Source organism: Leopardus geoffroyi, chromosome D2 (assembly GCF_018350155.1).
Source record: "Leopardus geoffroyi isolate Oge1 chromosome D2, O.geoffroyi_Oge1_pat1.0, whole genome shotgun sequence".
NCBI classification, from domain to species: Eukaryota; Metazoa; Chordata; class Mammalia; order Carnivora; family Felidae; genus Leopardus; species Leopardus geoffroyi.
The window spans coordinates 82,296,987-82,323,877 of NC_059334.1; the positions used below are offsets into that span (position 1 = coordinate 82,296,987).

Sequence of the window (26,891 nt, forward strand, 5' to 3'; positions counted from 1 at the left end):
AAAATAACCAGGACTAAGTGGACACCAAGAAGAAGACAACAAAAAGCAGAAGAAACAAGAGGAAAGAGAAACTGATGTATAGGAGATTCAGCTAATGGAACCAACAGAAACAGACATTAAAGCTATGATGCTTAATAGGTTCAGAGAATTAAAAAACAAGCCTTTCAGGAAAGAACTAGAGCCCCCTGAATATTCTACAGTTGGAAAGTATAACTCAATGAAAAGGTTCCACAGCAGTTTCAACACAGCTGTAGAGAGAAATGGTAGAGTGGAAAACAGGTCAGAAGAAAATATGCAGGACTAACATATAAAGAGACAAAGGGATGAAGCTCTTGAGAAAGGAGCTAAGGAGACACACAAGATCTGGTGAAAGGTCTGTGCGTGTGCAATCAGAGACAGAGAAAATGAGACAGGAGGAAACACAGTGGAAGCAATATTTGAATAACATATAATGAGGAATTTCCCAAAATTGGCAAAAGACATCAAGACCCACATTTTAAAAAACACCATGCATCCAAAGCACTACAAATAAAAAGAAACACTGCATTTTAACCTGGTAAAATTTCTGAAAAACTGAGATGAAGAAAAAATATAGTATTTTAAAAGGAGCAACGATAATTGGCAGATGATATCACAGAAAACAATGGAATATATAATAATGCTTAAAGAAAATAGTTTCCACCCAAAGTTCTATATCTCATGAAACAGCCTTCAAAATTGAAAGTGAAATAAAGATATTTTTAGACGGATAAAAATTGAGAAAATTCAAACGCAACAGAGTGCATTAAAGGAATACTCAGGGCTTTTCTTCAGGTGAAAGGAAAATTTACCCTTGACGGTTACTTGGAGATGCAGGAAGAAATGAAGAGGTAAGAGTTAAATAAGATTTAGACAAGAGTTAAAGGTGGGAACCTTTAAATGAAAATTAAAGGCAGTTTGCAACAATAACAAGAGAGAGAGGAAGTATCTATAACCCGGTCAACGAGCACATAGGAGTTTACACGTTGCTCATGTCCACTTCCGATCGCTGTCACTTCTAGTGACATATTATTCAAGTGGAAGAATCCCCATGACCCCAGCCCTGGGTGTTACTGTTTAGAACAGCATCACTAGAGATAGAGTCCAGACGTCTTTTGGCTGCACCTGTTTCTTTGTTTTCATGTGTTCATTCAACAAATCTATAGAGAGTCTATTATATGCCATGCACTGTGCAGGCACAAGGACCACAGAGATAAAGACGCCCACTTTATGGATGAAGAAGAAACCCTCCGGGAAATTTGGCAACTTGCTCAAGGTCACCAGGCTCGTTACTGGCAGAGCTGAACTCTGGTTCTATTTCTTTGGCACAAATATATATATATTTTCTACAAAACAACCCTGACTCTTAATAAAAAATAGCACGTAGATGAATGCTACCTGGAATTTATGCATGCTCTTCTTTCTAATATTTTATTGCCGTTAACACACGGCTTTTTTCTCTCCTATCCCTCCATCACTATTACTCTCTTTACCAACTTCAGATTATTCCCTTTAACTCTGTTTCCTATTCTCCAGGCCTTTGTTGTATAAAATATTCTGAACTTATTCGTGAAACGTGCAATCTTCTATTTCAGACGTCAGCATGCCGCATTCCGGGACTGGAGGAATTTTGCTAGGATCTCTAACCATTGAATGCTACGCACCATCTACAGCTGCTGTCCCCTCACTGTGGCCGAGAGCTGAGGTCAGGTCCAAGGTGGCCTAGAGAAGAAAGAAGGAGACTGCTGCTTCCCTCCGCCTGCCTGACCCCACCCCACCCCATTAACCTTGGCACGGTGTTGTGGAGATACAGCCGAGAAGGTCAGTGCTTCTGCTGTCACTGGGGCCCCTTCCCACTCCCCATTACCACTTCAGTAGCTCTGAGCTAAGAGTTACCCCAGTTATCGACCCAGGCAATAACTTCTGCACATATCTGTATCACAACTTGGAGGGGAAGATCATCTTTATAGAGCAATGATCGATCACATGTTTATATATAATATTTGGTCGACACACACGTTTAGAACACTGAAGTTCCACTTCAGTGGTTCTACTAATAATGTAGGCTCTGATTTTAGTTACTACGGAACGTATTAATAAAGCACCTCACATTTTATTAATAGGAAACACAAAAAACTGACCTGACTAGAGAATCAAACTCTAAACAGACAAATAAAAATAACTTTTTAAAGCCCTGACCTAACAGTCTCTGCAGGTTGCGTGAACAATTCTTCTGACACATCTGCAGAGGAGGTGCTTCCCGCTCACGTACAGAGGCTGCTGGCATATTTCATGAGGGTCCACAACCTCAGCGTGACGAAAAGGGCCAACTTCTGAGGGGGCCCAAAGGTTTCCTGTCAACAAGTCTTTCCCTCTCCATCCAACAAGTATTCAAAAACAAGCAACTGCTTCAGCAGGTAGGTTGAAATCCGTGGTTATGGACCCGGGGTGATTCTGTCCCCAGAGGATATGTGGCAACGTCTCAGGACAATTTTGGTTGTCATGACTAGGTGAGGGCTGGTAGAAACCAGAGATGCTGCTGACCATCCCAGAAAGCACAGGACAGCACAGCCCCTGCCTCCCATCAAAGGCTTCCCCTGTCCAAAATGTTAACGGTGCCACAGTTGAGAAGCCCGGGTAGTATATTTTTCTTCAGAAATAGCAGTATTTAACCAGACAGTCTGTAACTTAGTAAGTACTAACAAACTCCTCGACTACATAGCACTCTTTCTCATTATTTTATTTAAATGTGTAGACAGATGTGTTACGTATTTTTTTTATTAAAAAAAAATTTTTTTAATGTTTATTTATTTTTGAGACAGAGAGAGACAGAGCATGAACGGGGGAGGGGCAGAGAGAGAGAAGGAGACACAGAATCGGAAGCAGGCTCCAGGCTCCGAGCCGTCAGCCCAGAGCCCGACGCGGGGCTCGAACTCACAGACCGTGAGATCGTGACCTGAGCTGAAGTCCGAGGCTTAACCGACTGAGCCACCCAGGCGCCCCGTGTGTTACGTATTTTTAAGACCACCTTTGAATGGGAGAAAGCTGACCAAAATATAGCTACATTCAATCTACATCAGTGTGAATGTAGTTTCACGCGGCCCTAGAAATGACAGTACATTGGAAAAGAGACTGATACGTATTTAATCCGGGGAGGTTTTCTGTAAGAGACAGTCTTCAGTTCTCATGAGGGCGTGCTGGGAGGGAGGAAGGAAAACTTTCATGTTCCTGAGTCAAATGTGCGAATCCCTGGAGACAGCCAAAAGGAAGGGGGGGGGGGGGGTGAGGAGTCGGGTGGTTGATATGGCTGGAACAGTGGATTTTCGGAGGGGGAGGTGTATTTTTTCCAGATCAAGACTTGTAGGGTGTGACCATTTGGCAGGAAGATTTGAGCGCAATCATCAGAAGTTTGTATTTAATCCTGAGCAACAGAAAGCCGGGGGCCGCCATGGGTTCACTGAGAAACCCTCAGAAGAGGAAAACACATTGGTCGGGTCTCTTCTCATCCAAGTAGATGACATCGCCCTTTGCAAACACTGTGGTCTTTCCTAATTTCAAGGAATAGTTAATACTCTGCCTCTTTAATCCTCGTTCATACTCTGTGACCCGGGTCTAATCACTTAATCTAGTTCAAATTTAAGGAACATACGTGGATGCCACGTATCATGACCATGGGACAGCTTGAGCCACTTAAGAAAAATTTCAAGTACAAATCGTGTGCAAAAACATCCTGGCCTTATCTAAAATTTCAACATTCTCCGGAGAAGCAGCAATCTGCAGTGTGTTCTCCAGAGGGATTCTCAGGGTCATCCAATACTGATGCTTAAATCAAATAATCATTTGGCTTAATTCTTCTATTGTTCTTCAAACCCGACCCCCACATGCTTTCATCTTTCCAAACTCTTCATGCTGCCTCACCAGGTTTGTTTCTGTGCCAAACTCGGCAAGCACAGCCTCCAGCCTACAGACTATCTTTCTATAAGATGGGGGCTCAGATGAAATCCTCACTAACTTGTTATTGTGATCACAGATGTGCTTCTGGACCCGTCTTCCTTTTGCATGCAATCTCATGGACTTTGGGCTGAAGATAGAAAGTCAGCACTTTTTTTAGAAAATAATTGGCCTTTTATGATATTTTGAGGATGACGAATGAGTTTTAGCACAAACAGAAATTATTTTAATGACAAAGAACGCAGATAGACGGGAAGAATTTACCCCTTGCATGAGGACACTTAGGACAATGAGTAGAGAGGCCTGAGGTACAGGAGGGCAGAAGAGGTCTTAAGAGTTTGAAATGATCTCTCCCACTGTAAGTAAAAGCACAGTTGTCTCCTGTCTAAAGTCAGTTTGTATTCAGTTGTTTTTGAAAAGGAAACCACCAATGAAGAGAATCCTGTTATACTCAATTATAAATTACCAATGAAAAGTGACTTTTAGGGGTGCCTGGGTGGCTCGATCGGTGAGTGTCCGACTTCCACTCGGGTCGTGATCTCGCCATCCGGGAGTTTGGGGCCCCGCGTCGGGCTCTGTGCTGACAGCTCGGAGCCTGGAGCCTGCTTTGGATTCTGTGTCTCCCTCTCTTTCTGCCCCTCCCCCACTCATGCTCTGTCTCTGAAAAATGAATAAACCTTAAAAAAAATTTTTTTTAAAAGTGACTTTTAGAAACAAAGAGAAAGGTTTTTAAATAGGCAACACACACCATTACCAAGGAACAATCTTTCCAGAATTGTAAATGTCTGAACTGTATTTTTGAGTCTCAATGCAATGAAATCCTCATAACTTCCTAATTCTACTAGTTGAATGCACTGGCTTTAATGCTAGGAAAAGAGTGATCGATACAAGAGAGGAGGGAGGGAGGGGGGACACACCTGTGGAGCAGGCTGGCACTTAAGGATAAAAGGAGAATATAAGCCAACGACAGAGCAGAGTAGAAAAACTGAGGACCCGGGAGGGCACTGATGTGTGGCAGACATAGGGGTGTGGGAAGGGGGGCTGATTTGATAATTTCTTATATTTGATGTGCGAAGCACTTTTACATATGTGAAATTAATGGTTAAGCACAAGGGGATGACTGCTGCATCAGGCAACATAGATATTCCTTTTCACATGTTGCTTGATCAAATCCCCATTCATCACGGTGTGCTTTTCATCCTTTTGGTCTTTCCAGTTGCTCATACTAACCTATATATGTCCCTAACAGAAGAGAAGCTGTTGTCATTGTTTTTGGAAAAGGGCAAACATCTTTGGGCAGCTTTTCTAAGCAAAACTCTCATTTTCCCCCTTATTAAATTGGTCTTGATTAGTGGCAACAGTTACATAACTGTAGAAATCTGATTAGAAAGAGTAATGTGACAGCTGATACAAGGGTCCCAGGTCGTTTCCCAAGACAGGTCATTAAATTCTTCCCTAAGATGAGAAAATCCACATACAGCATCTTCTGCTTAAGATACTCAGGACAATTAAGAAGGTTTTACCCTATTCCTAGTTTTTGGGAACATTCTGAGGTAAGGTATAATGGTTTGAGCAAAACCAGGGAACATGGGAAAGGGAGATTATTTCTATCCAGCAGGACAAGGAAACAAGAAGTTTGAGTACTGGCCTCTACACACACACACACACACACACACACACACACACACACACACACACACTTTGAGACAGACTCATGGTGCTCAGCAAAGCATCTTTACCCATGGTGGCTGGTGTTCCTTAATTAACTGCAACATAATGCCTCACCTTGCTTCTCCTAGCTAGGCGATCACCATTACATTATACTTCAAATTGGCTTGTTCACAGGAGGGTGAAGACCCTAGACCAAAGATAGACTTCATTCTCCCACCATGGTATAATATTAGACAACAGACTATAAATACATTAAAGATGTATATTAGTAATTCCACAGGTTTTCTCAATCACACTTCCTCCAGAGATTAAGTTGTAATGCCGTCAGATATCCATTATCCGGGATGAATTCACTTCTCTCCTCTACACTGAGAGTGGTGCTGGTTATGCACCATTCTTGGGAGAATTGAGAAAACAGACACTGAACTCATTTTTTGTCTTCTGTGGTTCAGAACTGTGAGAAAGACTCTGTTTCACATAAACGCCAAAAATGAATAAATAAGACAATAAACAAATGAAGACAAAGAACTAAGAAACCAACCGTGTAGAAACGTGGAACACACACACACACACACACACACACACACACACACAAAAACATGCCAAAACTCTACATTAATCTAAAACAAAGTAGGAAAAATAAGCATAAAACCAAATGGAGAAGTAGAAAATAAATAGCAACTGTTACAATAAGAGGCAGAGGTGGTCAGACTGAAAGAAGCAGGACTTAACTAGATGCTGTCAGCAAGAAGTCGACTTTAAACATAAAGACAGGTTAAAAGCGAAAGGATGGAAAATGACAGACCATGGAAAGTGAAATGCTATTATTTGATAAATTGGGTTTCAATTTTTAATAATTATTCTCCTTGAAAGACATCATTAAGAAAACAGATTTTCTCACAGGGTGTGAGAAAATACTTGCAATGCAAAGATTTTGTATCCAGGACACGTAAAGAACTGTTACCACCCAAGAGGAGTATAAACAACCCAGTTAAAAATGGGCAAAACACTCTGAACAAACATTTACCTAGCATTCCCTCAAAAATATACTTGAATGGCCAACAAGTGTATGCAAAAATGGTCAGTTCCATTAGATATTAAGGAACGAAAACCACAATGAGGTACAAATATTCATCCATTAGAATGACTGCAATTAAAAAGACTGAGAATACCAAGTGCTGGTGAGAACTGGATCAACAGAACGCACGCACGCCGCTGGTGTGAAAGCAAAATGGTGCAACCACTTCGGAATCCAGTGTGACGACGTCTTAGAAATCGGAATTTCCATTTGAAATGAGAATTTCACTCCTAAATGTTTTCCCAAGAAAATATGTCCACACAACAATTTACATGGGGATAATCATAACAGCTTTTTCCTGATAGCTCACATCTGCCCTTTCAAGATGTCTTCTCATTTTCTTCTTGCTAGCATATTTCCATTCAAAGTCAAATGAAAGTCTTAATTTTGCTCCTTTGAAAGTCTTTTTTTTTCCCTCTGGATGTTTGAAAGATTTTCTTGCACTTTAATTTTCAACAGTTCTATGGGCTTTACTTTGTATTTATCTTCATTGGAACTAAGCTTGATTGAGCTTCTGGCAAGTATGGGCTGATTCTCATCACTTCTGAAAAATTCTCAGCCATTATTTCTTTAGAGGATGCTTCTGCCCCAACCTCTCTCTCTCCTTTCCTTGTGGGAAACTTCATACATGCAAGTTGGACTTTTGGCTGTTCCATATGCTAAGTGATTTTCTTTCCATTTGTCTTTATCTGTGTTTTATTTTCTTGTATTACTCTGTCTTCAAGTCCGTTATTCTTAACTTCCTCTGTTTGCATTCTGCTGTTAAACTTTCCAATGAATACTTTAGATAGTGCTTTATTCAGTCAAAGGATGTCCATTTCTTTTGTATACTCCAAACTGTTGAATCTCTACATATTTTTCTACATTTTTAGCTTTTTCTTTTTTAAACCATACCAATCCTAATTATTTTTAAGTCCTTCTCAACTAATTCTAGTATCTGGATCATTCATTACACTGCTTTTATTATTTGTTTTTGTTTTCTGATTGTCAGTCACAATTTATGGCTTCTTTTTGCATGTCTAGTCAATTTTTATTTCATGACAGCTATTGTATATGAAAGTACCACGGAGGCTCCAGACGATATTTTTCACCAGGGAGAGGGCAGGTTGGACCAATGAAATCAGTCCCTCACCTGCTTGGAAGCTGAGCTGAGTCAAGGCTGGGTTGCACTCTTAATAAGACCCAGCCCACCTCCAGTGAGTGCCTATGCCTTGAGAGTGACTCTCTTAGGCTTCTGATGGAGAGTCTGGAGGTCCTTATAGACCCTGAAAGACTGTAGAAGAGCTTCCTTTCTATCTTTTGGAGTTTTGAAGCTTACTCTTTAGCTTCCCTATCTGTGCAAATTTAAAATCTGGCATGAGAGGGGAAACCAGTCACCTGATCGTTGCAAGCCTCATTCCTCTTGCTGGATCTCATCCCTGAAGCATGGAGGATTTTACCCCACCTTCCCAACCCCTTTTAAACCCCTCCTAAATTTACATGTAAATTTATACTACTGAAGTCAAGGAAACTTGACAACAACACAGACTTTTTCCTTGACTACTTTAAACACCCCCAGTAGTGAAATCTTACTTTCACTACTGATTGACTTAGCATTTTTAACGAAGAGTATAAAAGTGAGCTTGTATACAGTCATGGTTTAAAATTAATTTGGGTGTTGAGTAAGTGCTATTTTGACTACTTTTTCCAAATGTTAACTTTCTATGTGAGGAAATGCCCTCAAACTATAGCCTAGAAGTTCAAAAATACCCTCTGCAAAGTGACTGATGCCTGGTGTACTTTATAATGGGGGACACTGGAACATCTCTTCTCAGATAAAAAGTATTATCATTTCATAGTTAGCAACCGAAAATAACAGCTGTGACATGTTGATGTCCTTTTAATATTATAACCATAGCTGAAGGTCAGACCTCATCACTTATCAGCCCAAGAATGATGCACGTCAGCTGTCATGAAGCCTCATCTGGGACAATCGCAGAGATGCATTTATACAGTTGAGTAGACGCTTGCCATTTTTTCCTGCTTCTCTTCCATTCTCCTCACACACAGTCCCAGAACCCAGGGTTCTTTTGGGGAATCACCACTCTCCCGTTCAGTCTTTGGGATTATCGTTGACGATCTCCTCCTCCCCATGCCAAAGGTGAACATATGGCCCAGGCTTTATTCGTCACTTATTCCCTGCTTCTGGTTACACTGATCATTCCCAATGTAGACACATAACCCAAATTAGTTCGCAGAGACTCAATCTGAGGACTCATACTTTGCAAAGGATGAGAATGTCTGCAGCTGGCGTTGCAGAGAAGGGGATACAAGACTGGAGTTGTTGGCAGTGATCTTACCACTATGAACTTAAGGTTTCTCTCAAAACAAAGCTAACAGGAAGGCGCTAAGAGATGTAGAGAACAAATGCCAACCTTGAGGACATTGGTCGAGTCCCTGGATGGAGCCTATTATGGCTGAAGCCAGGACATGCCCCAAGACTTTCCAGTTAGGGAAATAGAAAAAAAAATCACTATTCAACATAAGCAGGCTTTAGTTGGTTTTCTGTCACTCGTAACCAAGAGTCAGTTTGTTCATCAGGCAATTTGCGACAATGGATTGTCCTTCTCAGCTACAGTCCATTCTAAGCTAGAGGCTAGATGGTGAGCTGGGTTCAGAGGGTGGAGACATAGTTAAAGAGCTCCTACTTACTGTATTACATGAGGTGGGAATCTGTGCTTAGGAATTGGTTATGTCACAAGCCAAATATGGGCTTCAGCAAGCCACTCAGCTTTCAAGAGGAAACAAACAAGCAAACAATTCACTTCTGAGGACTAGCAGCTGGAGAGAATGGCATAATGTCCAGACTGAAATGATCTAAGACAATTGGAAATACGGACCTGAATCTTGCAGAAGATCAGGGCTGGTGGTGAGGACTTTGTCGCAATAAAGGTGAGGGTAGCACCCCTCGAGAAGGTGAAGGGTTCTAGAGAGAGAACGCCATGAGAGGAAGTAGGCAAAAGACGGGATCTCGTGAACTGCATAGATTCAGAAGGCTGGTTGGGGGAGAACAGGAACAGCAAAGGAGGTAGGATGAGAATAAGGGAAAACCAAGAGCCAAGAAATCCAGGGGGCGGCAGTTGGAAGAGACAGAGATCAGCAACTACAAACACCCAAGAAGCTAAAAATCCTACAGACTACGAGAAGGGCAAGGAATTCACCAACACCATTGCCTACCTTGCCAAAAGCTCTTCCAGGCAAGTGGTAGGGTCAAACCAGGCTGCCACAGTTACCCAGAAAATCCAAGGTGAAAAGGCAGATTTCAGGAGCTACAAGCTGCTTCCGAAATGGCTGGTGGCTGAGGCAGGGGCAGAAAGGCAGGAACGTAGGGTTAACTCCAAAAAATAGCAATGCCTTGACATTGCCTTTGATTGTAAATCACCACTGGGGATGCCCTGTCTCATTTTCAACAGGAAGCTATAAAAAACTGACTCCATTAATAAAGGCGTAAGGCTATAATGCAAAGTAGCACATGCCCAGGAAATTTATCAAGAGCTGAACTATGTCTGTTTGGGGAGAAGCGATCAAAATATGAAACTGTGGGCTATGACGAGAAGAGCTACTACAATTTTGCTCAGCAGCTACTGTGTATCCTAAAAAGATGAGGTTCCTGCCTTTAGGGGGTGTCCATCCACACTGAGGTTCACTAAAAGACAAAAACCTCCAGGAAGCCTTCTCCGAGCTGTATCCCTGAAATATTACGATCCCATGTGCACTGGATTTTGGGGTCCTTCTCATTCTCCCCATGATGGGTGTGGTTCCAGCACAGTCGTAGGAGAAGTGTTTTCTTTAGGTAGGCTGTCTCTTCCACTGGGCTGACAACCCACGGAGGAGGGATGACATTTTACTCATCTTTATATCACACGGTGTGGCACAGAGTGGATGATACGGGTTGCCAGATTTAGGGAAAAAAGACAAAATAAACACAATCTAGTTATATATGGATGGCAAATTCAAATACCTCATGGGACATACGTTTAACTCAAAAGCTATTTGTAGCTTATCTGAAATTCAAATTTCACCGGGCACCCTGTGTTTTATGGGGCAACCTTACACATTCTATCCATGTTTGCTGAATGAAGGTAGCAGCGTAACCGGGGAAGGAGAGACGGAGAGAGGGCAGTTCACTCCTTCTGAACCCATTCTCCAAAGACGCTGATTCAAAAAGCAGCACAATGCTAGAGGTAATACACTGGCAGTACAGTTAAGACCACAAGAAGAACTGGGGAGATTGGGTGGCTCAGCTGGTTAAGAGTCCAACTCTTGGGGCATCTGGGTGGCTTGGTAGGTTAAGCATGCGACTCTGGGTGAGGTCATGATCTTGCGGTCCGTGGGTTCAAGCCCTGCGTCGGGCTCTGTGCTGACAGCTCGGAGCCCGGAGCCTGCTTCGCATTCTGTGTCTCCTCCTCTCTCTGCCCCTCCACGGCTCATGCTCTGCCTCTGTCTCTCAATAATAAATAAATGTTAAAAAAAAAAAAAAGAGTCCAACTCTTGATTTTGGCTCAGGTCATGATTTCACCGTTGGTGGGATCGAGCCCTAAGTGGGGTTCTGCACTGACAGTGTGGAGCCTGCTTGAGATTCTCTCTCTCCCTTTCTCCGCCCCTCCCACACTCTCTTTCTCAAAATAAATAAATAAACATTAAAAAAAAAAAAGACCATAAGAAGAAGATGTGAGAGAAGGACCAAGAAACCTGTAGCAGGAACACCAGCTGGGGGACCCCAAGATGGGTGGAAGATGGGTACCTGGGTAGACCTGCCCCCCACCCCTCCACCCCCAGGAGATCACAACTCCTGATGTTAGAACCCGACTGTGCCTCTGGATGAATGTGGCCGAATTTAGATCACGGTCTCCCCTCAACACACAAACACTAAAGGAGAAGCACTATGTGCAGCCAGGTGGTCTTGGCCACGTGGTTGAGGGATTCAGAGACTGTGGGGTCAGCAGAGCCTGGGTGGTCAGGGAAGGCTTCAGGGAGGAGGCGTGCCTGTGGTGAGGCCCGCGAGAAGGAGGGAAACACACACACAGAAACCTCTTCTGAGGTTCTAACTCTGAATCCTTTGTAATTAAATCTAAAAAATAAGCCAAACATGAGACCGCGGCCGCCTTCCTGAAACACTAGGTTTGTTTGTTACTTTAGCCTTTCCTCTGCCTCAAGAACAAGCGGCTTTCCTGCCTTCTCCCCGGAGACGATAGTTTCGTCCACCCTGTTGGGATCAGTGCGACTTAGTTTCTCACAAACCACGAACCGCGCCTTCTCGTTGCAGGCCACGTTCACCCGCACCTGCACCTGCACCTGCGTGGACGGGGATTTGCAGTCGAGGCTTTGGACTTGGTGTTGGCTTTTTTCCTTTCAGTGGACGCTTTTCCCCCAGTTCCCCGCCTCCCTTCTATGTGGGAGGCGGCCGCTTTCGTTCAGTTGAAGTCAGCATTCTCGCTTGCTACTTGGCTTACAGTTTCCGTGGGTAGAAACTTGGCTCAGCTCAGCTGAGAGGTTCTATCTTGTGGTGTCTCGGGAGGGTGCAGCCGGAGGCCAGCGGGGGCCGCCGTCACCCGAGGGCTTGACTGGGGCTGGAGGACTTCCCGCAAGGTGACACGCTCACACACCCGGCTGTTGGTGGTGCCCGTTGGCCGGACGACCCACCCCTCCACAGGGCCGCTTAAGTATCTTCAGGGCGTGGCAGCCGGTTCCCCCCCAAGTGAGAGGTCCACGAGACCAAGGTGGAAAGCATAAAATCATATGCCGTCACTAGCACCTCATTCTATCGGTGACACAGACTAACGCCGACTCCGTGGGGGAGGGGGCTTCAGAAGGGCAAGGATAATATGGGAGGTTGGCTCTCACAAAACCAGTTCCGGAAATTCAATTTGGAGAATTCAGAAGATGCTAACTGGGGCCAATGTCTCCCTCCCTGGAAATAGGAGGACATTAGGACCTCGTAAGGAAGGGCCAGATGCCCAAGAAGACGATGCAAAAGGGAGGCAGAGAACACAGGGGTCTCATCAACACCATCTGCTTCAAGGGGTTGGCCCTAGCCACCCCCACCTATTCACCCTCCACCCGTCTACCCCCCATCCCTCATCTACCCACCCAGATGGCATTGGTACTTATCACACAAGCTTCTGTGGTAGATTCTGGGCAACAGTGGTGAGCAAAAGAGAGATGTCTGCACCCTCTTGGAAGAGACAGTCTTGTTGGGGAGGCAGACATACAAGCATATGAATAAAATGGCGAGGCACGGTGTGAAAGAAACAGAGAGCAAGGACAGCAACTAACCGAGTTTGTACCTACTTACATGAGATGGTCGGGGAAGCCTTCCCTAAGGAGGTAGTTTTGAGGCAGGGCTGAGGAAAGGCTCTCCCGGCAGGGATCAGATGGGTGATGGAGGGCCTCACGCATGGAGGTCAGGAATGGGCACTCACAGGAGGGCTCCTGCGGCTCTTACAGATGGAATCCCAGAGGAAAAGCCAAGTGTGGAAGAGGAGACCATCAACTCTGTCTTAAATAACTTAAAACAGAAAGGCTGGCATTTGTAGCACCTCCTTGGGGCCACTAGAGGAGAGGTGGGTAGGGAGGGAGCCACACTTGGAAGGAGTTGGGGGAACAGAAGTGCCAGGAATATGGAGGGGGGAAAGCTCGTCTGATTGCTGGAGAGGAGGCTGGATGTCCAAGCGGAGGCAAAGCAGAAACCAGGCAAGGGTGGGGTGAGGACAGGATACGGCAGGAGGCGGGCACTCTAAAGGGAGTTTTCAGGCAGACAGAATAGAGCAGGGATAAGCATGAGGGCTGCAGGCCAAAGCCTGGCTTCTGTTTAGAGCATCATCTCAATGAGGCCACACCGGAAAGGGCTCTGCTCTTCATCCTGGACAAACTGGGAGCACCATCCACTTACAAACCGGGGCACGCCTGAATCACCCAAGAGATACGACATATAGATTTCTGGGAAAAGCAGACCTGCCTAAGAGCCCATCGTTTATACCAACATTTTCAAGCATTTGAAAATGCAAGTACCTGAGGGAGATCCTTGACTGTGAACCTATCTACGGAAATGATTTTTTTTTAATCTTTTGTAGCCTTCGTCAAACCTAAATGAAAAAGCACTAGACCAAAACAAAAGTCAAGGTAAAAGTAAATGAAATGGAATAATTGAAAAATGAGGGACTCTTATAAATATGAATTCAAACATCTCTGGGAACCTACTATGTGTCAAGTACCAACAGACTCTGAAGATACTGATATGAGCTGTGCACAGTATCTGCCCTTAAAGATTTCACACTTTGCCTAGGAAACCAACAAGAAAATCAACTGTTATGTGTGGATAGCACACACCACGATGGGCATACTGCCCGGGTGCTTGGGTAACATAATCCATGATGGGGGCACTGACTGAGTGCTTGGGTAACATGTGCCATGATGGGGGTACTGACTGGGTATCTGGAAGCTAACCAGAGGGTGACAAGGGGTTGTGTATGTGAGTTCAGGAAAACTACTGTCTTAGTCTGCTTTACAGACAGGGGTGCTTAAACAACAGATACGTATTCCCCATTGTTCTGGAGGCTGGAAGTCCAAGATAAGGGTGTCAGCATGGTTGGGGTCTTGGCGAGGGCTCTCCTCCTGGCTTGCGCATGGTCACATTATCACCGCATCCTCACAGGGTGGAGTGAAAGCTCTGGTGTCTTCCTCTTCTTATAAGGACGCTAATCCCATCCTTGGGGCCCCAGCCGCATGACCTCGTCTAAACCTAATCACCTCCCGCAAAGGCCCACCTCCAAAGACCATCGCACTGGGGGTTAGGGCTTTCACATGCAAATTTTGGAGAAACAAACATTCAGTCTGTGACGCCAACCAAAAAAGATAACTTCTGAGATCAGTCCAGGAAAATGGAGACAAGACGTGGTAGGGGAGGCAGGGTCCTAGGGCAGGGAAGGAAGGAGGGTGTAGAAATACTGTGCAGAGCAGAGGCGGGAAGCCGAGCCTCTGGGAAGCCGTCAGGGAGTTGGAGGCAAAGCGCAGTGTGAGGAAGACGGAAGGGGCTCAGATCATGGACAGACGCATAGGCCCCCCATTAAAGGTTTGGGTCTCCTGCCGAGAGAAGTGGGGGGGGGGTCACTGACGTTTTTTAAACAGTTCGAAGACACAGTCAGATTTGTATTGAAGAAACACTCATTCTGCACAGTAAGGGTGGATTTGAGGGGCCAGAGAGTAAAGGATCCACTGAGATGCTACCCTGGCACGTGCCATTAGAAACCAGGTTTCTGAGAACATTCCATGGCACGGGAAGTATAAACAACAAAATGGCCAACACAGCGAGTCTCGGCCTGTAGCACATACACACTTAAACACCACCCTTGCAATAGCTGTCTCAACTAGGTAGTTTTTAGGGTTCCTGTTTTTAATGGGGAAGCGGAGGTTCAGAGAGGTCACGTAACTTGCCAAAGTCACAGAGCAAGGATGACCGTCCTGTGAGCCGTCAGCTCTGACAGCCTCAGTGCCGTGGACACGGCATGCAGAAGACAAGAGCCCCTAAACCAGCTCTCGCTCTGGTCTCCTCACAGGCCTGACATGAGCTGTCTCTAGCAGAATCTATCTATAGCCTTGCCACCACTTGCCTCCCTAAAACGGATCCTCTATCTCAAATCGCTTCTAAAACGACTGCCCCAAGTGTCACCTGACCGCTCAAGATCATAGGCGGCTTCCCACTGCCTTTGGAATGGAGTTCCCACCTTCTTAGCACGGCATTCAAGGCTCTGCTTCATCTGGAAACCCCAATCCAGATAGTGCCTTAACTGTTACAGGTGTTTAGGAGTCATTTGCGGGGCACCTGGGGGGCTCAGTCGGTTAAGCGTCCTACTCCAGCTCAGGTCATGATCCCATGGTTAGTGACTTCAAGCCCCACATCGGGCTCCCTGCTGTCAGCACGGAGCCCACTTCTGATCCTGTCCCCCTCTCTCTCTCTGCCCCTCCCCTGCTCTCTCTTTCAAAAATAAACATTATTAAAAAAAAATTTTTTTTTAAGGAGTAGTTTGCAAAAACAAACAGAAAACTACAATTTGCCACCCAACACGGATGATGCAAAGCAGGTTTCCAAATGTCAACCAGGATCTTCTGGACAGAAGGACGCAGAGTCGCGGAGGGTTTCCACGGGCTGCCTCAGTTTGCACAGAAGGTAGAGCCTGTCACTTCCTGTGTCTTCCCATGTGATTCGGGATTACCAGCAAGGAAATCGCAAGGCGAGCGCCTCCAGCCTCGGCAGCTTCAAATAAAAGAGCTAAATCCATTCGCCGTGCCGGCTGTAGGAATTTCTTGAGAGGCGGTGCCTCCGAGGTTAATGCGTGCAATAGGCCAGTTCTGCGCATGCTCCAATTCCTGTTCTCCGCCAACACCGGCAGGTGTCGCCGGAAACGTTTCACCGAGCGATGGACACGTGTCGTCTTTGAGAGTGTTGACGTCATGAAAGACGTGCACTTCCGCAGCTTCTGGACATTTATCTTATAGGAAAAGATCTTTAAAGCCCCTCCAACCCAGTTCCCCGCCTGCCAGGCCCTGTGGCCAGCTCTCCCCCGGCAACGCTCGCCGGGGCCAGGAGAACGTCTCCGCGTTCCCGTCCGTTGTAACCGACAAAAATACACTCGACGTTCTGTGTGTGACTTCGGGACGCTGTTTCTGTCCTTCCCCACCGACAACCGATGCTGCTTGGGCAATTGGGAGCGAGATGGGAGTCTTGGTGTCGCCCTCGGGCCTCGGAGGGCGACGGCCCTTTTGTGGTATATGCCCATTGCAGGCGTTTTCCCGTGGCAGCTGCCTTCCCAGAAACGCGTCCAGACTGAACGAGACGAGGCCCCGATACCTGCTAATGAAACAGCAGGCTGGAAACACTCGGCTCCGGGACTCCCCCCGAGGCTGCTCTGAAGGCGAATCTTAAAAAGCTCCCTTACTTCTGCCCTTACTTAGGCCGGGAGGCAAGGGAGTCTACGGACCCGGAAAACCCCACTGTCCCCGAACAGCCCAGACGTGAAATCTGCAAGCCCACCAACGCCTGCTCTCCGGGCTCCAGATGAGCAGGGACACGTACGGAGGCGGCCAGTGCCAGGCCAGCCAACAGCTCCCAGGCCAGCCAATAGGTCCCGGGGATCCGACGGCTTCCCACGTAGCCCGCCTAAGACCAAAACCAGCGAGAACTTCTGGCCATGCACACACATTCCCGTCAGCCGAACAGGCACGACCAGAGATCATATATATGCTCAGTGGTCTTGTTCTGAACTCTGAAAGAAGGGACTCAATTTCAAAGGAGCCACGAGAGAATTCTCTACCCCTTCGTGGGCTCTCGACTCTTAACTTACGCTTCACCTCCCAGAGCTCTGCTTGAGCAAGCTTCCCAGTAGCTCCGCCAGGAAATTGCCAGTTTTTAACGCATTTTATTTTTTTAAGTATCTCCAGCACCCAGCATGGGGGCCTGGAATGTGAGGGGTTCTCAGTAACTCCTTGCTGATTAAATGAGTATACGGAAAGAACTCAGGGGAAGACGATGTTTAGTCAGTAAAATTTTTCCTCTCAGAAGTGAGACGTCAACAAGTCTTAGATGGAATTCTACTGGATGGTGCTTGTTCCTGGCTGGGCCACCGGGCTCGGCCACCAAGCAGATGGACTTTCACTCCTCAACTCTGGGGATCCGATGGCCCCAGCCCCCCTGCAAGTGAGGCAGGGCTTAATTTGCACAGCTGTGCACAGCACCCCTGATGAGGTGCTCAAGGAGCATCTATCGGAGGGAGAAAAGGAAGAAAGTGTGAGAGGTCTTCAACTGTTTTCAAATGATATAATGTCTTCTCCGATGACAGACGGATGCATTTAGAGAGGTACACAGCACACTTTTCATTCACATGCCTTTTATGTGGTTGTGAAAACAATCAGTATATCAAGCATGAATAAACTGTGAAGTGTGGCTGTTTCTACAATTAGGCTGAGATCTTTCATGTAGATCGTGGGTGACCGATGTTTGGGAAACACAGGTGTGAAACATGTCACCTGCATATACAAACGTAGCCCTGGCAACCCAGCAGTGATGGGACACAGCACATGCGTAACATTTTTGAATTTGGGCTGTCTGCCCTCATACCTTCAGGGGTGTCCCCTGTGAGATGCCATGGGGACACACATGCCAGGAAGGCCACGGAATGGAGCCCAGCTAATGGCTCCCATGGGAAGAGGGAATCCTAACAGACATAATCTACAACCCTGGGCTCATTAGCTGTGCTCTCACCAACTCCGTTTGGGTTTATGACCATGTCTTTAAATTACATGCTCGGAACATTAGTGGGTTCAAGCAAAAAAAAAGACCCTTACTACCTTCAGTGAGTAAAACTTGCAAATGAAAACGGTTACGCCTGTTGAATAAAATCTTTTTGTGTGCCACTTTTAGGAAAAGGTCAAATAAATTTCCGATAATTAGCAGAAAGATGGCCTTTGAGGCAGGGATAAACTCAGGGAATCTGAAAAGCCAGAATTAGGTCAACTTCTGGAGAGTCGGGCATTAATTTCTTAAAATAACATTTTAGGGAAAAGAACTTAATGATTAGGTTTGATTCTCAAGGGTTGATTGAGGTTACTGAAAACAGTCATTCATCATTTTTGGCTGCATAGGTATAGCCACAAAAAGCCAAACTCCTGGTGTATTTTCTCTTATATAACTTTTAGAATTAAAACTCGAGCACCTGGGTGGCTCAGTCGGTTGAGCATCTGACTTCAGCTCAGGTCACGATCTCACCATGTGTGAGTTCAAGCCCCACATGGGGCTTGCAGCTGTCAGCCTGTCAGCACAGAGCCTGCTTCAGATCCTCTGTCCCCCTCTATCTGCCCCTCTTTCACTTGTGCTCTCCCCCAAAATAAAGAAATATTAAAAAATATATATATATATATATATGTATATAGTGTGAAAAGGTATGGTGTGTCCCAGTATTGACCCAGAATTTGAAGTCTGTTTCCTTAAAATCTAGCAGGAACACACACAACTATTTCCTTACTCTGTCAGCTGAGAAGACCAACAAGTGACACAGCAGTGCGGCTGAGCACACCCAGTGCCCAGATTTTGATGTCTAACACCATTCTCCAAGGAGCCAGGGCTCTGTGGGGAAATGGTTAATTTTAGGACTGGGCAGGAAATACAGACCCGGTGCTTCTTGTAGTGACAGAAAGTTGAGGAGTGATAACACACACACACACACACACACACACACACACACACACACACACTCCACAGGGAGCATGTCAAAGGGACACAGGAGCTAACTGAAAGTGCTCCCAATGGCCAAAGCAGGGACAATTTGAACAATAACATAAACAAAACAGTTTTGGATTACAAACCAGACTATAAATATCCATGAGTCCATCCTGATACAGAAAAATAACTGAATAAATAAGTAAATAGGGAGAGGAGATAAATCTCCCCTGAAGGAGAATTAGAGCTAATTAATGCAGCCACTTCACCCTCTAGGGGGTGGAGCAGAACTGCTTTGAGCATGAGATGTGCACAGTGACGTCCTTCCAAAGAATCCGGTATGTAAAGGAGACACAGCTGACAAACATGACCTCAGCCAGACGATCAAGGTCAATAGTAACAGTCATAAGGCCCGTCGATAGCACTTGCTATGGTGTAACAAGAATAGTACTTGACTTCTGGGGTCTCCTCCCCAACCTAGGTAAGCCCAGCTCAATCATGAGAAAAAGATCAGACAAACCCCAAGTGAGGAATGTTCTACAAAATCCCTGACCAGTACTTCTCAAAGCTATCAATATCGCCAAAAACGTAAAGTCTAAGAGTCCGTCAGAATCAAGTGGCAAGATGATGAGTAAACACAATGTGGTCTCACAGAAAAAGGACATTAGGTAAACTACTAAGACAATGTGAATAGGGTACAGACTTCAGTTAGTAATAATGTACCAATATTGGTTCTTTAATTGTGACAGATGCACTGTAACATGAGATAATAGTGGGGGGAACATCGGGTGACATATGTGGGACCTCCATACTCCCTTGGTGATTTTTCTATAAATCCAAGACTGTCCTCACATGAAACACTTACTTTAAAAAGGCTAGCAAGAACAGACTTTGAGAGAGGGAGAAATCAACTTTTCTTCTTACCTGCCCCAAATCTCCAATGGGCAGATTGCTGTAAATACATGTAGTCTGGGGAGACATATATTTCCTTTTGCCCATTTACAGATGGTGCCCGTCACCTGTTCTCAGTAGGTGGCTATTGCCCTCAAGGGGGCAAAACTTGGTCCTTGGGGTAGGGGTTGAAAATTCGTAGATATTACAACAATTTGTTCCTTCTAAAGCGTACCTCTAGCTAACAGATCTTGTTTCTTAGCATTTCATTTCTCCCAAAAGAGAAATATAATTTAAGGTAAGTTAAACTCAATTAAGATTAATTCAAATTAATTTTTCTCTTTAGTCAGGCAATAACAACAAAACAGTTATAAAATACTGGTGTATACCACTCAAAAACACATACCTGACCCTTACAAGGAAGCGTGCAAGAAATGGGGGAGTCCAGAGCACGTTAAATCAATACAAGAGGAAAATTTCACACAAGCTCTCTACACAGTTATTATGTTACAATCACATAACAGCACTGTATTCAGTTGTTTTTCACATGATTTTACATACTTGGTTGTAGGCATTCTTGTGATAGGTTTAAAAAAACCTCTCACTTTTTAAAGACAAATAGAATTAAAAAAAAAAAAATCTGTACTTTATGGGCCGCCTGGGTGGCTCAATCGGTTAAGCATCTGACTCTTGATTTCGGCTCAGGTCATGATCTCATGGCTTGTGAGTTCGAGCCCCATGTCGGGCTCTGTGCTGATAGTGCAGAGCCTGCTTGGGATTCTCTCTCTTTGTCCCTCCCCCAATGTGCGTGTGCACGCATGTGCACACACACACTCTCTTTCTCTCTCTCTCTCAAAATATATAAGTAAACTTAAAAAAAAAAAATCTGAACTTTAAACTTTGGTTGAATGAACCATCATCACCAACATGACTGTTTCCTGAACAACTAGGAAGGAACCACCATCTCATTGGTTAGGTTCTGACTTCTGAGAAATTCCAGAGTAAACGCATAGGTGAGGGCGTCTTCAGTTGTCGCATGATGTAAGACCATTAAACACAACATTAAGTCTCTCTCGGGGAGATATGCTCTTTAGTCTAAACTGTGATTTAAACATCATCGGCCTTCCTCTGGGCACCTGGGTGGCTCAGTTGGTTGAGCGTCTGACATTGGCTCAGGTCATGATCTCGTGGTTTGTGAGTTCGAGCCCCATATCGGGTTCTCTACCGCCAGCGCAAAGCCTGCTTCAGATCCTCTGTTACCCTCTCTCTCTGCCGCTCTCCCGCTCATGTTCTTTCTTTCTATCTCAATCTCTCAAAAATAAACATTATAAACAAACAAGTCATTAAATAAAAATAAATCATTAGCCTTTCTAGACATTTTCTTTTCTTCTAAATGTCCTCAAGCCCCAGAAATTTTCCTTTTAGTGAAAGAGTTCAGGTAAAAAATCTAAAAAGGCCATACGTCATGAATTGTTACAGATGTGTCATACCAATATAAATGTGAATCACAGGGAAAGTGGGGTGTGGGGTATATGGGGGTGTCTGTACTATCTTTGCAATGTTTCAGTAAATCTAAAATGACTCTAAAGTCACTTATTTTAAAAAGCACGTATCTCTTATTAAGTACTTATTTAAATTTATTATAACTGGTCACTCATCTGTGAGTTTCTTAAGGGCGGACAGAGGCTCACCCATCCTTTACCACAGGAAGTTGACCTAGGACCTGGAACACAGCAGACATTCACATGCGCTTGGATGAATGCAGAAAAACTGAAAACAGAACTCGTCAGACTCCTTTCCTCCTCATACCAAGCAGCTATATACCCTGAAACATGGAGAGTCTTACCTAAGAACCATAAAGCAAAAAGAAATTTGTAACTCTGTTTAAACAATTCAAAGCACTCCATCCCCTGATATTACCTAAGTTTGTTATTTTCTTTTAAGATTTATTTATTTTTGAGAGAGAGGGAGAGATAGAAAGAGCACGAGTGGGGGAGGGGCAGAGAGAGAAGGTAACACAGAATCCAAAGCAGGCTCCAGGCTCTGAGCTGTCAGCACAGAGCCTGACGTGGGGCTCGAACGCACGAACTGTGAGATCGTGACCTGAGCCGAAGTCCGACGCCTAACCAACTGCGCCACCCAGGCGCCCCATAAATTTGTTATTTTAAAAACATATTTTCAAAAGTCCCAGGTCTGTGATGATGCTAAAGGTCTGAGGTGGTGAAGGCGGGGGGGGGTGGGGGGGGTGGGGGGGTGGAGGGGGGTGGGGGTGGGGAATCGCAGTAACTGTAGGGATACCTGATTCAACAAGCCAATTTTAAAACAAATGACATTAGGGCCTTGCTAAGAGGGCACAGGAAATAAACGAGCTGGCAGTGAGCCACGTGGAAATGTCATCCCAGAGCCCCTCCTTGACTGAGAGGTGTGCTCCCAAAGGTGGTGGTGGGGACACAGGTGAACCAAGCACAATACCCCGGTTTGCTTCGTCCTTGTTGTATGTCGGCTGCAGGATAAGAGTGCACAAAAATGCCCTGGAGGGTTGGGAACAGCACTCACATCTCGAGAAAGTCAGAGCTTCCTTGGTGGCAAGACAGCAGGGGAGAACACCTGCCCTCCAAGCCATGCTTTCGGAGTCTGGATTTATGAGCCAGTCCCGATACGAAGCACAAGAGGAAAAAAAGCTAAAGATTTTCCTGGAGGGGGCAGACAGCAGGGCGCTAAGGAAAGAACACAAGACTTCAGAATCTGACCGACTGGCTTGGTTGCCAGACGGGCTACTTCCCGTTCCAAGTGCTTCCGCACCCTGGTCTGCAAACTTACACAACACCCACCCTGCCGGGCCGCCGGAGCACCCAGTGGGAAATATCTATAGTATGGACATCTAGCTCAGGGGTTGCAAACTACAGCCTGTGGGCCAAATCCAGCCCACTGCCTGTGAGCTAAGAATGGTTTTACGTTTCTAAATGACTTTTCTTTTTTAAAAAAAGGAGACTATTTCATGGCACGTAAAAATTCTATTAAATCCACGTTTCAATGTCCATAGATAAGTTTTATTAGAACTGGCCATGCCCGATTGTTTAGGCATTGTCTAGGGCTGCTTTGATGCTTCAAGGGCAGAGCTGAGCAGCTGAGACAGACGGCGTGGGACCCACACAGCTGAGTGACTGACCGTCTAGGTCTTCCCAGACAAGGTTTACTAGCCTTTGGTCTAGCTTCATCCGAAGTCAAGGGAAGGTTCTTAGTAACTGTCCTTATCCTTCCTAGTCTTTCCCCCAGTGCAGTGGCTCTTAAGAGGCAGGTGTTCACCACCTCCCCCCGGCCCCTTCAGGGGACATTTGGAGTCGACATGAATGGAGGGAAAGGCACTACCGGCATCTAGTGGGTAAAGGCCAGGGACGCGAACACCCTATGGCACCCAGGACGGCCCCCTGCCTGTACACACACAACAAAGAGCGACCCAGCCCCACTGGTGACAGTGCCGACGTCGAGAAGCCCTTCCGGAAAGCCCCAGAATGAGTTACGAGAAAGGAAAGAGGCGGACACTCAGCGTGCCGAGCGTGCTGGGTCAGGCAGCAAGGGACACGTTCACATCTCGCTTGTAGATAAGGAAACAGAGGCTCAGCCAGGGCTAGTCACTGGTCCATCATGATACAGCAACAGAGGAGTCAGAATCCATTGACCCTCCTCTGCTTGCTCTCTGTCTCTCTCCCTCTCAAAAATAAATAAAGATCAGAGAGAGAGAGAGAGAGAGAGAGAGAGAGAGAGAGAGAGAGAGAAGGTATAATTCAAGCTGGGGTTTCAGGTGTCAGGGACACAGCATATGCCAACGATGGCACATTTAGGCAGCGGGCTGCCCTGCCCGGATGACCTCGATGGCTGGGAGGTAGAGTGGGGCCTTTGGCATCAGGACAGCCCCACCTATAAAGCATCTTGGGCATCATCAAGAAACCTGGCTTTGGAGTCAGAGATCATGGGGAGCTTCTGAAGGGGCTGGGAAGCCGGAAAGTGACAGGCTAGCTCTGTGTCTTAGACAAACCACTCTGCTTGCATTATGTATGTCTGTAGCAGTAAAGGACTAATAAGCCATGGTGGGGAAGGGGCATGTGTTAGACATACGGGGTCAGGGGACTTGACAGATGTCTCCAACCTCATGATCTGAGGTGGGGGAGGGGGGGGGAAGGGGATAACAATGTTATCCTCTAGGGGCTATTAAATAAAATAGAGAAGATTGACAGGGGCTGTGTCCACTTTGGGGCACAGCGCAGTTAAAATAATTGGGAACTTTCAACTGGAGGCTCCTGGAATCCACTGGATGTCAGGCCCAAATCTCAGAAATGAAGGCAAGGGGAGTGATGTGGGTTTTAAGTCCATATATGTTAGAGAATACGTACTGGGGTCATCATGTGAAATGTTTTCGGCAGGGCACTTCCCACACAGCAGGAGTTGAGGGGTGGTGGCTAACGTCGCTAGAGTCACTCCTGTGAACAGCCCCCCACGCCGCTCTAGGCGGACAGTGAGGCCACAGAAGTGAACGGCACAGCCAGCGGGAGCCCTCAGTCAGAAGAAAGTCAGAGGAAACCAACCGTTAAAGGACAAAGCCAAAAAGAGGAATGAAAAGCAAGAATTAAAGACATATGGGGAGAAACAAGAGAGAACAGGGTCTTGGGAGCCAAAGGAAAGTGAGAATTTCAAAGGAGGGTGAATCACTGTCAAGATAAGTAAGACACAGAGTGAAAGGAAGGGCTGGCTTTGGAAGTTGGGAGGCTACCTATGACCTTGGCAAGAATCGTGGTTGTGAGGAAGTGCTGGGAGGGGGGGCTGCTACTGGGGTGGGGGGTGGGAATGCGGGGGGTGGGGTGAACACCCTGCCCCCCCCACGTGAGGACAAGTCTCCCCAGAAGGGCTGACACAGATGGTTATTTGAAGGAGAAGCAAGGCTCCTTTCCATGTATGGAGCGGAATCTACTTCTGCCGTTTTAATTAGCTGCCATTTGATATTTGATATTTGAGACCCACAATATGCAAAGGGAAGCTTCGGTTGCATGTTCTCATCTGCTTGCCTTTCTATTTTCCATTCCACACACTATTTCCATACATTCGTTCTCATGTGAGCAGGCTGGTGGTTGGACATTTCCTGGAGCATTCAAAGGCTGAGCTCAATTCAGGTCATCTCCCAATCTGTCACATCTTGACATGCCTTCCCCAGGCTTCGTTTCTTTCAAGACATGAAATTGGAGATGGGTCCCTAAAACACTTTGTACTTGTAGTATCACCTTCCATTTGTGTAGCGGGTTTTAGTTCCCCATGTGATTTTGCAGCCACTGTTTCATCACGCTCATTCCTGTAACAGCCCTGAGACGGAGGGAAAGCAGACAGGCTTATCCTCATGTTATAGACCAAAATAACAGCAAGCAGACAAATAAAATGCCAGAAGCTCTCCAACGCAGGCAAGGTCACGTTCTTTCCCAGCCTCGTCTCCGTCAAGTAAATTATCAGTGGCAATGGTGGCTTGGTTCTTCATTTGAAAAGGACCTAATAATATCCCATCCAGATATATTTCAATCACAGCGGGGAGAAGGAGGTGTGGAATGTGACAGTACTTCTGCCTAAATCAGCTCAGTCGGGTTGACCAGCACTCCAGCACTTTCCAACAGTGCAAGGGTTCTAATCTTGTGTGCTCATGAGAATCCCCTAGGAGCACTTTATAAAAAGGAAGATGCCTGGGCCTTCCGCAAACTAAGCACACTCTCAGGAAAGACACTGGCTGAACAGAAAGATACAGGAGAGCAAAGAATAAAAGAGCAGAGCAGAAAAGCAAGAATCTAAACCTACAACTCCATATTCTCAGGTACGGCAGGCAGAGTTGTAAGTTTTGCATACCTGAGGATATACTCTGTTAATGTGAAATGAAATGAAAATGAAAATGTCTAACATGAAAATGTGGGCAGTCATATCTGATAACAAGGAAAGACACACACATACACACCATTAGTCAGAATCCCTATTCTCCCAACAGGTACACGCATCTCCCTCGTGGAGAATTATGGCACGCATGTACGAGCGTGTCGTAGGCGCCCTTTTTCATGCAGGCTCTTAGTGGTTAACTACCACATATGGGCACACATCGTAATGACAGAGCCATAAGGCTGATTTCACGAGTCCCATGGCATTATGACAAAATGCTATTCCCCAAATCACTTAAGTCCCTACTCCCTTAAATAATGTCGGTAAGGCGGAGTCCTTTGAGTGTCCTATGCATGTGTCTACCACCTGCATGGTTCTAATCTGGAGGTACAATTGCAGAGGAGCTGAGACAGTCATCAAATAATAATGGTTTTCTCCATTTTCTATAAAGATGGTGCGGGTGCCCCATAGTCATAGGGTTGTAAGCTTGGCCAGAAGCAGAAGATACGCCACCGTGCCTCAGGATGTCCGCCAGATGGCTGGCTGGCAGGAAGGATGAAGCTGGAGGTCAGAAACCAGACCCCACCTGAACTGGTCCATTCCAGTGGCATGCCAAGAACACTCATCAGGTTTGGCTCTGATACGCACCCCAGGTAGGGTTGCCAGACAAAGGGCAGGACACCAGTTAAATGTGTATCTCAATAAACAACAATACCCCAAATACTGCATGGGACAGATTGAAAAAAAAAATTCTCTGTTTATCTGATGTCCAAGTTTACGGGGATATTCTCTACTTTTATTTGTTAAATTTGGCAACCCCCAGGGAAAGCTTCCATAACGGCTTCTACCCCCCAAGAAACTTTAGATGGTTCCATATTTTTGTATTATTAATTAGCACCTATAAATATTTTAAAGGCATACTTTCTGGTATAGTATGCTTCTCTTTTCTGCATCTATCATAACATCTCTAATTTTTCAGATTAATGACACAATGAAATATTCTTTAACGTCTTAAGTTTTTCTTCCAGGAAACACCATCAACACCACCGCAAGTGACTTATCCGTTGCCTGTTAAATTTGCAACAGTTTCCATGAAACAGAAAAATCCAAAAGAGTAGATTTGGCATC

General features: G+C 45.6%; 1 protein-coding gene across 2 annotated transcripts in view; it reads right to left on the reverse strand.

The window, feature by feature from the left end:
• The window catches only part of ADAM12 (ADAM metallopeptidase domain 12), a 353,192-nt gene that overhangs the window by 278,199 nt on the left and 48,102 nt on the right, over positions 1-26,891 (reverse strand). The window lies entirely within an intron of this gene.